Below are 15141 nucleotides of genomic sequence, written 5' to 3' on the forward strand. Positions count from 1 at the left end.
AACAGGATCATCTGCATAGTTTCATTCACTTATTCTTTCACAAATATTTATTGAGTGCTCACCCATGGCTAGACAGTGGAGAGTTACACTGAACCAGACAAATCACTGCCCTCTTGGAGTTAGTCTTTTTTGGAGAGATAGTAAACAAATAGACACATCATTCTGCTAGAGAAATAGAAAAGAGTTTAATTTAGCTATGTTTGGGGGAAAAAAGTGGTGCCAGGGGTTCCAGAATAGAAATAGAGGGACTGGGCCGGGCGCGGTGGCTCAAGCCTGTAATCCCAGCACTTTGGGAGGCCGAGACGGGTGGATCACGAGGTCAGGAGATCAAGACCATCCTGGCTAATCCGGTGAAACCCCGTCTCCACTAAAAAAATACAAAAAAACTAGCCGGGCGAGGTGGCGGACGCCTGTAGTCCCAGCTACTCGGGAGGCTGAGGCAGGAGAATGGCGTAAACCCGGGGGGCGGAGCTTGCAGTGAGCTGAGATCCGGCCACTGCACTCCAGCCCGGGTGACAGAGCGAGACTCCGTCTCAAAAAAAAAAAAAAAAAAAAAAAAAAAAAAGAAATAGAGGGACTGGCCCTTCTTATGACACTTCCCAGGTCAGGCTTCTGCAGAAACCCAACTGGAGCCAGTTATTGCAAGCCTACTCACCAGACTTACCAAAAAAAAAAATGAAGTAAGGGGGCAGGGTCTGTGGCTCATGCCCATAACCTTGAGTCCAGGAGTTAAGGCTGCAATGAGCTTTGATTGCACCACTGCATTCTAGCCTGGGTGACGGAGCCAGACCTTGTGTCTAAAATAAATTCATAGGCCGGGCGCGGTGGCTCAAGCCTGTAATCCCAGCACTTTGGGAGGCCGAGACGGGCGGATCACGAGGTCAGGAGATCGAGACCATCCTGGCGAACACGGTGAAACCCCGTCTCTACTACAAAATACAAAAAAACTAGCCGGGCGAGGTGGCGGGCGCCTGTAGTCCCAGCTACTCGGGAGGCTGAGGCAGGAGAATGGCGTGAACCCGGGAGGCGGAGCTTGCAGTGAGCTGAGATCCGGCCACTGCACTCCAGCCTGGGCGACAGAGCAAGACTCCGTCTCAAAAAAAAAAAAAAATAAAATAAAAAATAAAATAAATTCATAAATCAATAATAATAAATTAAGGTGAGGCTGGGCGCAGTGGCTCATGCTTGTAATCCCAGCTTTTAGGGAGGTAGAGGCAGGAGGATAGCTTGAGCCCAGGAATTTGAGACTTGCCTGGGCAATATAGCGAGACCCCATTCTCCACAAAAAGGAAAAAAAAAAAAAAGACAAAAATTAAGGTGAAATTCACATAATGTAAAATCAACCATTTTAATTGAACAATTCAGTGGCATTTAGTATATTTGCAATGTTCTACAAGGAATAAGGGAGGAGACCACCCCTTGTATTGTCTTATGCCCAATTCCTGCCTCCAAAGAAAGAAAAAGTAAAAACTAAAAGGCAGAAATGAAATCCACAAGCAGACAGCCCGGCGCCACACCCTGGGCCTGGTAGTTAAAGATTGACCCCTGACCTGATTGGTTCTGTTATCTGTAGATTACAGACATTGTATAGGAATGCACTGTGAAAATCCTGTCCTGTTTTGTTCTGATCAAATTACCAGTGCATGCATCCCCCAGTCACGTATCCCCTACTTGCTCAATCGATCACGACCCTCTCAAATGCACCCCCTTAGAGTTGTGAGCCCTTAAAAGGGACAGGAATTGCTCACTTGGGGAGCTCAGCTCTTGAGACAGGAGTCTTGCCGATGCCTCTGGCCGAATAAACCCCTTCCTTCTTTAACTTGGTGTCTGAGGAGTTTCATCTGCAGTTCATCCTGTTACAGTATCACTTCTATGACTTTCCAAAAAAATTTTAGTCACTCCAAATTGAAACCCTATACCCATGAAACAGTCATTACCTATTCCCCACTCTGGCAGCCCCTGACAGCTACCAATCTGCTTTCTCTCTCTCTTTTTTTTTTTTTGAGACAGAGTCTTGCTCTGTCGCCCAGGCAGGAGAACAATGCCATGATCTCGGCTCACTGCAACCTCCACCTCCTGGGTTCAAGCGATTCTTCCGCCTCAGCCTTCCGAGTAGCTGGGATTACAGGCACCCACCATCATGCCCAGCTAATTTTTGTATTTTTGCAGAGACGGGGTTTCACCATGTTGGCTGGGCTGGCCTCCCAAAATGCTGGGATTACAGGATTGAGCCACTGCGCCCAGCCAAATCTGCTTTCTCTTTCTACAGAGTTACCTATTCTGGCTGTTTCTTACAAATGGAATCATACAATGTGTGGCGTTTTGTGTCTGGCTTCTTTCACTGAGCATAATGTTCTGGAGGTTCATCTGCGTTGCGGCATGGATCAGCATTTCATGTCTTTTCGTGGCTGAATAAAAATATTCTATTGTATGGATAGATTCCATTGTGTGCATCCATTCAGCAGTTGATGGGCATTTGGGTTGCTTCTACCTTGTGCTTGTTGTGAATAGTACTGGCATGAACCTTTATGTACAAGGATTTGTTTGAGTCTCTGTTTTCAATTTTGGGGGATACTAGGATCACAGATTTTTTGCAGCTTAGGACTCACTCGGGTTCCATCCATTGTAAGAAGAAGAGGGTGACGTGACTTGGCTCAGTGAGTTAGTGAAGCTTCAAATCTGAACTGGGGTTGGGATTTCCAGGCAGTGTTCCCACCACTGCACATGTTATAGTTTCACTTCCATCCCCTTCCATGCCGGGCTGGGCCTCCAGAGGTTGTCTCCTGAGGCCCTGCCTTCCCACTGCTGTTCCTAAGGGAGCTGGAGGTGGAATCAGGCTGTCCTCGACAGCAGGGGTTGGGCTCTGACTTCATATCTGCCCCATGTAAGGCCTTTTTTTTTTGTTTTTTGAGTCGGAGTCTCACTCTGTTGCCCAGGCTGGAGTGCAGTGGCATGTTTTTGGCTCACTGCAACCTCCACCTCCCAGGTTCAAGCGATTCTCCTGCCTCAGCCTCCCAAGTAGCTGGGATTACAGGTGCCCGCCACCACGCCTGGCTAACATTTATATTTTTAGTAGAGACAGGGTTTCGCCATGTTGGTCAGTTTGGTCTCAAACTCCTGACCTCAGGTGATCCCCCTGCCTCAGCCTCTTGAAGTGCTGGGATTACAGACGTGAGCCATCATGCCTAGCCCAATGTAAGGCCTTTGATGTGGTAGCCTTTGCTTTGGGAGCAGTGATAGGTGTTATGGGCCAGTAGAAGTGACAAGGGGAGGTTGTGGAAACTGCTTTTGCTGGAGGAAATCACACTATCTCTTTGGATATCCTCTCAAAGAGATCCTTGCCCTGGGATTGGGATCCAAGTGATTCTAAGATTCACTGAGCTGGCCGGGTGTGGTGGCTCACTCCTGTAATCCCATCACTTTGGGAGGCCGAGGTGGGCGGATCACGAGGTCAGGAGATCGAGACCATCCTGGCTAATATGGTGAAACCCCGTCTCTACTAAAAATATAAAAAATTAGCTGGGCGTGGTGGCAGGCACCTGTAGTCCCAGCTACTCGGGAGGCTGAGGCAGGAGAATGGTGTGAACCCAGGAATGAGCCAAGATCGCGCCATGGCACTCCAGCCTCGGTGACAGAGCGAGACTCTGTCTCAAAAAAAAAAAAAAAGATTCACTGAGCAGGTGGCAGAGGAGGCCGAAGGCCTTGGTGCTGAAGTTCTGTTTGGGTTCAGATGCTTTCTACTTTAGGAAGAATGATTTGTTAATCTCCAAGCATCACCCATTGGTGCTACCAGGGAGTGCCATCACTGGTCAAATTAAATATAAGCAAGAAAGAGGAAAATGGATAAATGGATTTTGAGTGGGGAAAAAAGAACAGAGCCTGCAGAGTAGAAAATGAGAACAGAAATGAGACGTACCCACAGTGGAGAGGGCCGTGCCTCCTGCGGGCCCTGAAGCTCAGTTGCCTGCCTCTGTCTTTGACCTTGAGGGGTTGAATTTTCTCCAGCACTTAGCAAAGAGCCCAGTGTGTGGTGGATGCTCATAATGAGTCAGTTAGCACAAATCAATGATGTCTTCCATTGGAATGAGGCTGGGATGGAGCACGTGGAGCTTGCCAAGTTGCCACTGAACCCAAATCTTGGAGATTGTTTCTCCCTGAGATGGTAAATCTTGGACATCCAAGTAACTCAGTTTCCTGTGCTCTAAGCAGAATCAAGAAGTGAAATATTAGCTAGTTTGGGTTCAATTTTGAAAACAATCATGTCTAGGTCACTCTGGCTTCAGGTTCTCAATTTTCTGATTGACAGAGGTTGGGATAACTCTGTATTCACTTACTAGTCTGATGGACAGACTAGCCCGTGGCATCCCCGGGCAGAGCTGCTTTTATTTTCCACTCTATTCCTTAACTGACCACTGGGGAACATCTGCATTATCTAATTTATTCCTTTGGAGCATTTAATTTTGGATGATTGCTGCTTAAAGGTCATTTCCAAATAAACATGGAATGAAAGGTCACTGTACCCAGTGGAAAAATTATCATAAAGCAGCTTTGGTACTGCTCAATGCCACTGCTGACCTCTCCTGCTGGCCAGCAGAGCCTGTTCCAGGACTAATTGTCTTGCCTTTTGGTTCTCAGCTTTGGATTTGGGGATGGAGGTTAGCAATTGGATGCCAACAGGTCCAAATCTCATTGCACATCTTTATTTATTGAAGTGCAGGCTAAGCTGTGGAGGCCCAGAGATGGGATTAAGTCATTTCCTAAAATCACCAAGCAGTAATACAAGCTTTGGCCAGCATTGCTGAATAACGGTGCTCCCGTCCCAGATAAATCAGAAGCCTAAAGACCAGTAGAAGAAAGTGTAGATTTGTTGAGCAGTATTTTGGAAGAACATAAGGAAGGGAAATTATAGCAAAAGATCAGGGGAGCTTGCCTTTGTATTTTCCAAATAGTAAAGAGGGAAAACACTTCAAACCAAGACTTGTTAATTTACTGCCAGTCCTGGGGCATGTTCCTAGAATAGAGTGCACAGTAGATAGTTTGTCTGCACTTGAGAGGAAATACTGGAGTGCAAAGAAGATGCTCTGCGTGAGTTCTATCATTTATTTTCTCTGCTGGCTTAGGTGGCAGGTAGATGGGGTGAATGTCATGAGGATGGCAAGTGGAGATTTTAGCAAGGAATTCACCATAATGCTTGGGCAAGCTAGGTGGACTCGAGAGCTGCCCCCGGGGGCAAGAGCCCAGTGAGGTGTGGGTTACAACAGAGGGAAGGGTATGTGCAGTGGGTTGCCATGGTGAGGAAAAAAGAGTGTGGTCAGGAGGATCAAAAGGAATAAGGAGGAAAGCAAAAGGCCCTGCAAATTGAAGAGAGAAGGCAAAGAAGAGTGGAGGACACAGAAGTGAAATTGGTGGTCGGGAGGGTTGAGAGAGAGGTGGGTTCTGTAGAGAATGCAGAGTTCCAGGGGCTTGCTTACGTTTAGAATGGGGCAAAGGTGGTTCTGTGCTAAGTGCTTTACACGTAACCTTCATACATGACATCGGCATTGTGAGTTTGCCCATTTTATAGATGAAATAGAGGTACTAGTTAATAACAGGCAGAAGCATGTTGGAATCCTGGCCGTCGGACAGCAGGGCTCCTGTGCTGAACCGCTGTTCAACCTGCCTCTCTGAGGATACGGCTGGGCATTAGCACACAGAAAGGCCTCAAACACTGGGGGAAGATACCAGTGAGGTGCTGTTTATTACCTATCAGATTTAGGGGGAAAAAAAGAATTCCAAGTCATTGGTAATGGAAGTGAAATTTGGAGAACGCTTTCAGGAGTGTAATTTGACAATATCTATCAAAATGAAACATGCACACACCCTATGGCCCCGCTTGCACTTCTTGGAATGGGTCCTGCAGAAATACCTTCCTTGGTGCTAAAAGATAGGTGCCTAAGAATAGTCGTTAGAGGCTGGGCTCTGTGGCTCATACCTATAATCCCAGCACTCTGGGAGGCCGAGGTGAGAGGATCGCTTGAGCCCAGGAGTTTGAGACCAGCCTGGGCAACGAAAAGAGATCTCATCTCTATTGAAAAAAAAAAAAAATTAGCCAGGCACAGTGGCTCACATCTGTAATCCCAGCATTTTGGGAGGCGGAGGCGGGTGAATCACTTGAGGTTAGGAGTTCAAGACCAGCCTGGCCAACATGGTGAAACCCTGTCTCTACTAAAAATACAAAAATTGGCCGGGCACAGTGGCTCACGCCTGTAATCCCAGCACTTTGGGAGGCCGAGGCAGGTGGATCATGAGGTCAGGAGATCAAGACCATCCTGGCTAACACAGTGAAACCCTGTCTCTACTAAAAATACAGAAAAATTAGCCAGGCGTGGTGGCGGGCGCCTGTAGTCCCAGCTACTTGGGAGGCTGAGGCAGGAGAATAGCGTGAACCTGGGAGGCAGAGCTTGCAGTAAGCCGAGATCGCGCCGCTGCACTCCAGCCTGGGCGACAGAGTGAGACTCCTTCTCAAAACAACAACAACAACAAAAACCCCAAAAATTAGCCGAGCGTGGTGGCAGGTGCCTGTAATCCCAGCTACTTGGGAGGCTGAGGCAGGAGGATTGCTTGGGCCTGGGAGGCAAAGGCTGCAGTGAACTGAGATCATGCCACTGCACTCCAGCCTGGGCAACAGAGCAAGACTCCATCTCAAAAAAAAATTAAAAGAAAAAAAGAATCGTTAGAGCATCAGACAATGCAAAAGATTAAAAACATCCTCAAAGTCCTACGGGAGGGGACTGGCCAATTTTAACACAGCCCAGGCCACAGTGGAGCACCGCAGACACGATAAAGAAGGAAGCGGGAGAGTGGTGTGAAGCCTCCTGGGAAAGTATCTATGATATGCCACTAAAGTGAAAAAGACAAGTTCCAGAGTAAGATATATGTGATAAAATATGATAGTATAATTTAGTAATTATGTAATTAATGTAATTGTAGCTCACATAATTTTATCTATACTTATAAATTTACACTTATATAAGTAAATATACAGAAATACATGTCACATTAAATAATTAGAAGTTATATGTACATATGTGTACATACATTTGGGTGTATTTATATAGATATAAACTTGTGTGTATATGTATGTGTATATATGTGTGTATATATCTGTATCTATATATGTTTGCATATGACAGTAAAACATTTTAGAAGGAAATATCCAAGCTGTTTGCAGTGGTTACTTCTGTTGGTGAAGATAGAAGGAGGAGGATTTTACTTCATTTTAATTTAATTTAATTTTTTTGAGACAGGATCTTGCTCTGTTGCCTAGCCTGGAGTGCAGTTGTGTGATCTCTGCTCACTGCAGCCTCCACCTCCTGGGCTCAAGTGATCCTCCTGCCTCAGCCTCCCAAGTAGCTGGGACTGCAGGCACATGCCACCATGCTTGGCTAGTTTTTTAAACTTTTTTTTTGTAGAGACAGGGGTCTCACTATATTGCCCAGGTTGGTCTCGAACTCCTGAACTCAAGCAATCCTCCTGCATTGGTCTCCCAAAGTGCTGGGATTACAGGCATGAGCCATCATACCAGGTCTACTTTTTACCTTATATCCCTCATAAAGGAAGGAAGGAAGAAAGGAAGAAAGGAAGAAGGGAGGGATGAAAGGAAGGAAGGAAGGAAGGGAGGGAGGGAGGGAGAGAATGGTGGGTTATGGGTGACTTTTCTTTCTCCTTTCTTCTTTTTGGTATTTTCCAAACTGGAGAAGGAGGATGAGGCACAAAGTGAGAAGAATGAACCCTGTGTGTAGACAGAGCCATTGTGCCCACAAGAAGCAGGGAGGCCCAAGGCTTCACGTTCTTGTCAGGGCACTCAAGCCTCAGCACACTCTGTGAGGGCGTGTTGCAAGTGGAGAGCTGAGAGAGGAGAGCTAGTGGGTGGTGAGGGCCTGGGCTTGGTCAAAGGAAGAACGGTTGGAAAAACAGATTTTTAGGTGCAAGGAGAGAAGGGTTGCGGAGAGGACCTGAATGCTATTTTTACCTAAGAGGGAAAGGATTGATGAGGCCTCAGAGGCAAAGCTGAAGCTACCGGGTAGCAATTCTCTGGAAAGAGACACTACACTTTTAATTGATGGGCAGAAGAGTCCCTGCCACAGGTTGGGTCTGGAAAGCGGTGGTGTTTCCACCCGTGGGTGATGTCGTGGGGGATGTTGTGGTTCAGCCTTGGACTCAGAGAAACTGAGGCTCTGCTGTGCCTCTTCCTTGACATTTAAGGGATTTGTGGCCTCCTGCCCCCACGTGTTCCCAGGCCTGTTATTCAGGCTTTGTGCACTTTACACATTTGTGCACAAACATGGCTTTGTGCATGGTAAAACATTAGCTATTATATGTAGTTTTTTAAAGGTCTTGAGATGGGTCAGGCATGGTGGCTCACGCCTGTATTCCCAGCACTTTAGGAGGCTGAGGCCAGCGGATTTCCTGAGCCCAGGAGTTTCACCAACCTGGGCAACATGATGAAACCCTGTCTCTACAAAAAATACAAAAATTAGCCGGGTGTGGTGGTGCATGCCTGTAGTCCCAGTTACTAGGGAGGCTGAAGTGAGAGGATTGACTAAGCCCATGAGGTGGAGGCTGCAGTGAGCCATGAGCACACCACTGCACTCTAGCCTAGGCAGCAGAGTGAGACCCTGTCTCCAAAAAAATAAAAATAAAAATAAATAAATAAATAAATAAATGGTCTTGAAACCTCTCCCCTGTCCTTTCCACCCCTATCGCCAGCCTAGCCATTGGAGACTCTCTGGTCTAAGGGAGAAGGAGGTCTTTGAACCAACAAATTCACTGGTGAAGCTGGCAAATTTATTTATTGAGTGCCTACTCTGGATTTATTTCTTTAGGTGCTGGATATGCCAGGCTGAACGACATCACCATTGTCTTCCTACTCTGGAGCTGGCATGCTCATAGGGAAGACAGATAGACCGAACAACCACCACAGCCCCTCTCCCTGGTCCCCTACCATTGAAAACAAATCAATGAAATCTCTACAAGTTGTTTTCACATGCTGATCCCAAGATCCACATCCTTATCCACGACTCCTTCATTCAGTGAATGTTTAATGATCACGTCTGTTTAAAAGCAACCGCGTTGTGCAGGGGCCACCGTCTTATTGATCCTCGAGTTCCTGAAGTTCATCCTGGCAGCAAGACCTTCTGATTATCTGATGCCCAAAGAGGGAGAAGGGGCGGTCTCTCCTTCCAGGCTGGCACTGGCTTCAGGAAGCCAGGCTGGCAGGCTCAGCCACGGTTGCTCTCTGTGAAACACAAAGCTCCCTCCATAAACTTGCGTGATGTCAACCACCAGACTCATGTCTTGATTCCCTCTAGATTGGCTCTATCTTGCTGCAAAGCAATTGTTTTAGTATCTAGTCAATTCCTGTAAGATCACGAAGCAAGGTCAGAGCTCAGGCCCTAAGAAGGCATACAAGAAGAGAAAGAGATCTGACCAACAGGCAGAATTGGGGCTGCTTATCATGTGGATGTCTTATCACTTTCTTTGTTTTCATGACTTAAGAACGCTGGAGGGCCAGTGGCTCAATGCCTATAATCTCAGCACTTTTGGAGGCTGAGGAGGGTGGATTGCTTGAGGCCAGGAGTTCGAGACCAGCCTGGCCAACATGGCAAAACCCTGTCTCTAAAAAAGATACAAAAAGAAATTAGCCGGGCTTGGTGGTGTGTGCCTGTAGTTCCAGCTACTCGGGTGGCTGAGGCAGGAGAATTGCTTGAACCTGGGAGGCAGGGTTGCAGTGAGCCAAGATTGCACCACTGCTCTCCAGCCTGGGCAACAGAGTGAGACTCTGTCTCAGAAAGTAAAAATAAAAAAGTACCCTGGGGTCCTAAGTACAACAGAGAGGCTGGTTTCTGATTCCCAGGCCCTGACAGATGCTCTGCGTCCGTTCATTGTCATGGGTGGAAGCTACCCTGTTCCAGCAGTGCACAGCTGTGATCCAGATGTCAAACTTAGCCCAGCCGCTTATCCCATATTTTATTTTAGACATGCTATGATTGGAGAGGAGCATCAGTTAGTTGGAGAGAATGCAGAAAGAAGCCACAACGATGAGAGCATCAGAAAATGGGACTACCTACTGTAGGGGTCAGAGGAAGAGCCAAGTGGGGGAAAATAAAGCTGAAAAAAGGCCAATTCATGATCTTTGAGCACAGAACACACTATCATGTAGAAGAGAGCTGCAATGTGGCCTTGTTGAGAAGGTTTAAACTGTATCATTAAAGAGTTAGGTTAGGCGAGGCAAAGTTACACAGTAGAATTCCACACTTTGTGGAGCCTAAGACTCTGCAACCCAAGGATGCAGTATTATTTTTTGAACCATCAAGAAAGAAAAAGAAAAGTGTATGGTTCAAAACTCTAATACTTGCTTACACTTACAATATTTAATTTTTACTTACTGAAAGAGCTCTTTTATGGCCAGATGTGGTGACTTACACCTGTGATCCCAGCACCTTGGGAGGCCGAGGCAAGTGGATCTTTGGAGGTCAGGAGTTTGAGACTAGCCTGGCCAACATGATGAAACCCCGTCTCTGCAAAAATTAGCCAGGCGTGGTGGTGGGTGCCTGTAATCCTGGCTACTCAGGAGGCCGAGGCAGAAGAATCGCTTGAACCCGGGAGGTGGAGGTTGCAGTGAGCCAAGATCACGCCGCTGCACTCCAGCCTGGGTAGCAGAGTGAATCACTATCTCAAAAAAAAAAAAAAAAAAAAAAAGAACTTTTTAGACTTAGTTTTATTATGTACTGTGCATACTCATAAAGAAAACTATACATCTATGCATACATATAAGTATACATTTTACATGCATATAAAGGAAATATAGTAACATTAATTGGAAGAGGAATCGCTTGTTAAAACTTTCTCATATTTGAGTCTGATGCTTCTCAATCACTTTTCAAGTCAGAGTACTTGAGATAGTACTTTTTTCATATATTATCGTCTTTGTCTAGAGTATCGGTGATGTAGCATGTCTTAAAAGATTCCTTAAAAGAAGTAAAGGTCAGTGTTGCTAATTATTGTTGCTAATATCGATTTAAGCCAGGTTTGTCAATTTAAGTCAAATATGTAGAGCAACACTTCTCATCTCGAGCCTACACCCAAACATCCCGGAGGGCTTGAGACACAGGTTGCTGGACCCCAGTCCCAGAGATTTTCTCTCTCTCTTTCTTTCTTTCTCTCTTTCCCTCTTTCTCTTTCTCTTTCTCTCTCTTTCTCTCACTCTCTCTCTCTCCCTTTCTCAGACGGAGTCTTGTTCTGTTGCCCAGGCTGGAGCGCAGTAGTGTGCTCTTGGCTCACTGCAGCCTCCGCCTCTCGGGTTCAAGCAATTCTCCCGCCTCAGCCTCCCGAGTAGCTGGGATTACAGGCACCCGCCATCATACCTGGCTAATTTTTGTAGAGACAGGGTTTCACCATTTTGGCCAGGCTGGTCTTGAACTCCTGACCTCAAGTGATCCGCCTGCCTTGGCCTCTCGAAGTGCTGGGATTACAGGCGTGAGCCACCACGCCCAGCCCACTCCCGGAGATTCTGACTCAGTAGGTCTGGCATGGAGCTCGAGAACGTGCATTTATTTCCTGCCAGCTGCCAGGTGATGCTGATGTTGCTGGTCCAGGCACCATACTCTGAGTAGTACTGATGCAGGATAGGGTTGGCCCACTCTGCGCCTTCAGGAATGTTTCTGAAGATATCCGATTCCCTGCCTCGTTGCCTGTTCTCCATGACCATCAGTCTTTTATGGGCCAAAAGAGTACTCCCCCTTGGATTTTCCTCCAAACCTTCTGGACCATCCTGAGAGTTTTTTGCAGGTGATTTTGACATTGACGCGTCGTCAGGCCCTGATGGCTGTGTCCCACCTTACACCTGCCTGATGGCCATTGTACTGTTACTGTAAGATGAATCCAGATTTCCAAGATGCTGAACTGGGGGTGGGAGCAGGGGGGAGAAAGTGCATCTTAAAATTGACAAATGCAGTAGTTTTTGTCAATGTGTTATGTCAACTAGTTACGTGACTTGAGGAAGGGTGTGGCCTAGGCCAGCCTGGAGGCAGAGATGGGAGCGGTTTCTCAGTCCATAAGCCTCCTGGGGCTACCCAGACACTAAACAGTACCTGCTCACAGCAGGGACCAGTGCTGCAAGTGTCCCGTCTGGTATGGCCTTCTGCCTCATGTGACGATGGTGGGGGACCGAGCCAGATGGTTCACTCTGGTGATTCTAATGTTAACTACCCAGTCTTTTTTTTTTTTTTTTTTTTCATTTTTAACAATGCTGCTAGGAAACCTCTACTGTGGTTCAGCATGGCACACTAGCAAAAAGGCAAAAGGTCTTTCTTGCACTCTGTGGCTGAAATAATAAAGAGCAGCTGTAAGTGGTGGGGCAGATGGCGTGAGCCCTGGCAGCTGGGGACTGCTTGTCTTCATTAGTGTCACTGGCAGACAGCTTCCCCTTCGACATGGGGTGGGCCCGCAGGTCACCCAGCTGGTTCTCTCTAGAAGCCTGTTGGGTATCAGTGTGGCCTTGTTTTCAAGGCTTTTTTTTCTTTCTTTCTTTTAGACAGGGCCTCGCTCTGTCACCCAAGCTGGAGTGCAGTGGTGTGACCTCAGCTCATTGCAGCCTCCACCTGCAGGGATCAAGCGATTCTCCTGCCTCAACCTCTTGAGTAGCTGAGACTACACGTGTATGCCACCACGCCCGGCTAATTTTCTAATTTTATGTAGAAACAGGGTTTTCCTATGTTGCCCAGACTGGTTTCAAACTCCTGGGCTCAAGTGATCCTCCCTCCTTGGCCTCCCAAAGTGCTGGGAGTACAGACATGAGCCACTGTGCCATGCCAACCATGGCTTTCAAGACTTTAACAAACTCCTGGCAAGCACAAGCTCCCTCACGTCTCCTTTTGGCTCTTGTTTCCATGAGCATGTCTTCTTTGTCTAAGCCAATGGTTCTTGACTGGGGGCTGTTTGGCCCCTTAGGAGACATCGGGCAATGTCTGGAGACATTCTTGGCTGTCACAACTGGGAGGAGGTGCAATAACAGGTGCATCTAGTAGGCAGAGGCCAGGGATGCTGTTAAACATCCCACCGTGCGCAGGACAGCCCCACAGCAAGGAATGTGCCAGTGCAGAATGCCAGTGGCACTGAGGTTGAGAAATCCCGGCCTAGTAAGCAAAGCAACCACTAGATTCAAAATGTTCTGGACTGCTGCATTCTGTTTCTTGAAATCTGGAGAAGAGAATGAAGAGAGGAAATAAAATGACTCTTTAGGCTTCTTGCAGTGTGGTGTTGTAAATGGTCATAAAAAGCTATCATTCACTTGGCACCAATTTTGGACGCTTTCTTCTGATATTGAAACAGTAAAAATAAAATAGCACATGCACAGACTCACGGATGCTGAAGGAACAAATTTTATCTAATAACCCTATGTTTCTCACACCTGATGGGCACAGGAATTTCCCAGGAATCAGGTTGAAATGCGGGTTCTCATTCATCAGGTCAAGGTGGAGCTTGAGATTTGAGATTCTACATTTTTTTTTTTTTTTTTTGGTGAGACAGAGTCTCACTCTGTTGCCCAGACTGGAGTGCAGTGACACAATTTTGGCTCACTGCAACCTCTACCCCCCAGGTTCAAACAATTCTCCTGCCTCAGCCTCCTAAGTAGCTGGGGTGACAGGCTCCTGCCACCACACCTGGCTAATTTTTGTATGTTAGTAGAGATGAGGTTTCACCATGTTGGCCAGACAAGTCTCGAAATCCTGACCTCAAGTGATCCACCCACCTTGGCCTCCCAAAGTGCTGGGATTATGCACGCGAGCCACTACACCCAGCCAAGATTCTACATCTTTTTTTTCTTTTTTGAGACAGGGTCGGGTCTTGCTCTGTTGCCCAGGCTGGAACGCAGTGATGTGATCACAGCTCACTGAAACCTCCACCTCCCAGGCTCAAGCCGTCCTTTCACCTCAGCCTCCCAAAGTGCTGGGATTAAAAGTATGAGCCATCACACCCTGTTAGATTTTGCATCTTTAACAGGCTCCTGGGTGGTGCCTACCTTGCAAGCCCAGGGACTACACATTGAGTAGCAAGGTAGTAAACTGACCTTTGGCTTTCTTTCATGTACAGTGTGGTGTAGAGTGACCACCTCATTTTTGTTTTGTTTGCCCAGAACTGTTCCGGTTAACACCAAAAGTCCCACATCCCTGGAAACCCCTCAGTCCTGAGTAAACCAGAACGGATGATTACCCTATCAAGCCCCACAGTATCCCCAGGTGGCCAGGTAAGATTGGACCTCGTGAGCTTCTTTTCATAAGAAAGGCTCTGAGACCCAGTGCAGTAGAAATGCAAAGATGTTTGATTTACTCAGTTACGGTAAATTTCTCTCCTATTCTGGGAATGAAAACAGGTATGATGTTACATACTCCACTGCCTAACATTGGGGCATATTTTCTATCACCAGGAGGGTAGTGTTTCTTATCCTCCACCTGTGATTCCCGTTCTCCACCAACAGATTTCTCAACTCCAGTCTTTTTTTTTTTTTTGAGACGGAGTCTCGCTCTGTCATCCAGGCTGGAGTGCAATGGCATGATCTCGGCTCACTGCAACCTCCAACTCCCGGGTTCAAGCAATTCTTCTGTCTCAGCCTCCCAAGTAGCTGGGATTACAGGCACATGTCACCACGCCTGGCTAATTTTTATATTTTCAGTAGAGACAGGGTTTCACCATATTGATCAGTCTGGTCTGGAACACCTGCCCTCGGCCTCCCAAAGTGCTGGATTGCAGGCATGAGCCACAGTGCCCGGCCTCAGCTCCAATCTTTTCTTGCCCCATCCCTGTTGCCCACTGTGTCCAGATTCTTCCCCAACCCCTCCTTTGAGCAGGCCACGCCCCTACCCTAAAACTTTCATTATTTTCAGACTAATGTAGTTCCTGAGGTTTTTGTCCTTAAGGGAATAAGTTTTGTAATGAGTAGAAAAAAGTAAGAGATATTTTTAACTCTTAGGTAACTGATACTCTCTCAAGGGTGAAAAATATATATAAATCATTTTTTTTAAAAGTTTCAAGATTTTATATAATTAAGGGCTACAATGTTAGGTCCATAGGGTCTGTGTGGATATGGATTTGCAGATGAAT

At 46.8% G+C, this 15141-nt stretch overlaps 1 protein-coding gene across 3 annotated transcripts in view; it reads left to right on the forward strand.

The window, feature by feature from the left end:
• Positions 1-15141, forward strand: part of SLC39A11 (solute carrier family 39 member 11) — a 567426-nt gene that overhangs the window by 66361 nt on the left and 485924 nt on the right. For 2 of the 3 annotated variants that reach the window (XM_050765755.1, XM_050765756.1), the window contains exon 2: positions 14177-14287. The exons of the other annotated variant lie outside the window; for it this stretch is intronic. The gene's annotated coding sequence lies outside the window, so the exon portion shown is untranslated. The remainder of the gene's footprint in view (positions 1-14176; positions 14288-15141) is intronic. 3 annotated transcript variants of the gene reach the window in all.

Source organism: Macaca thibetana, chromosome 16 (assembly GCF_024542745.1).
Source record: "Macaca thibetana thibetana isolate TM-01 chromosome 16, ASM2454274v1, whole genome shotgun sequence".
In the NCBI taxonomy this organism is placed as follows: domain Eukaryota; kingdom Metazoa; phylum Chordata; class Mammalia; order Primates; family Cercopithecidae; genus Macaca; species Macaca thibetana.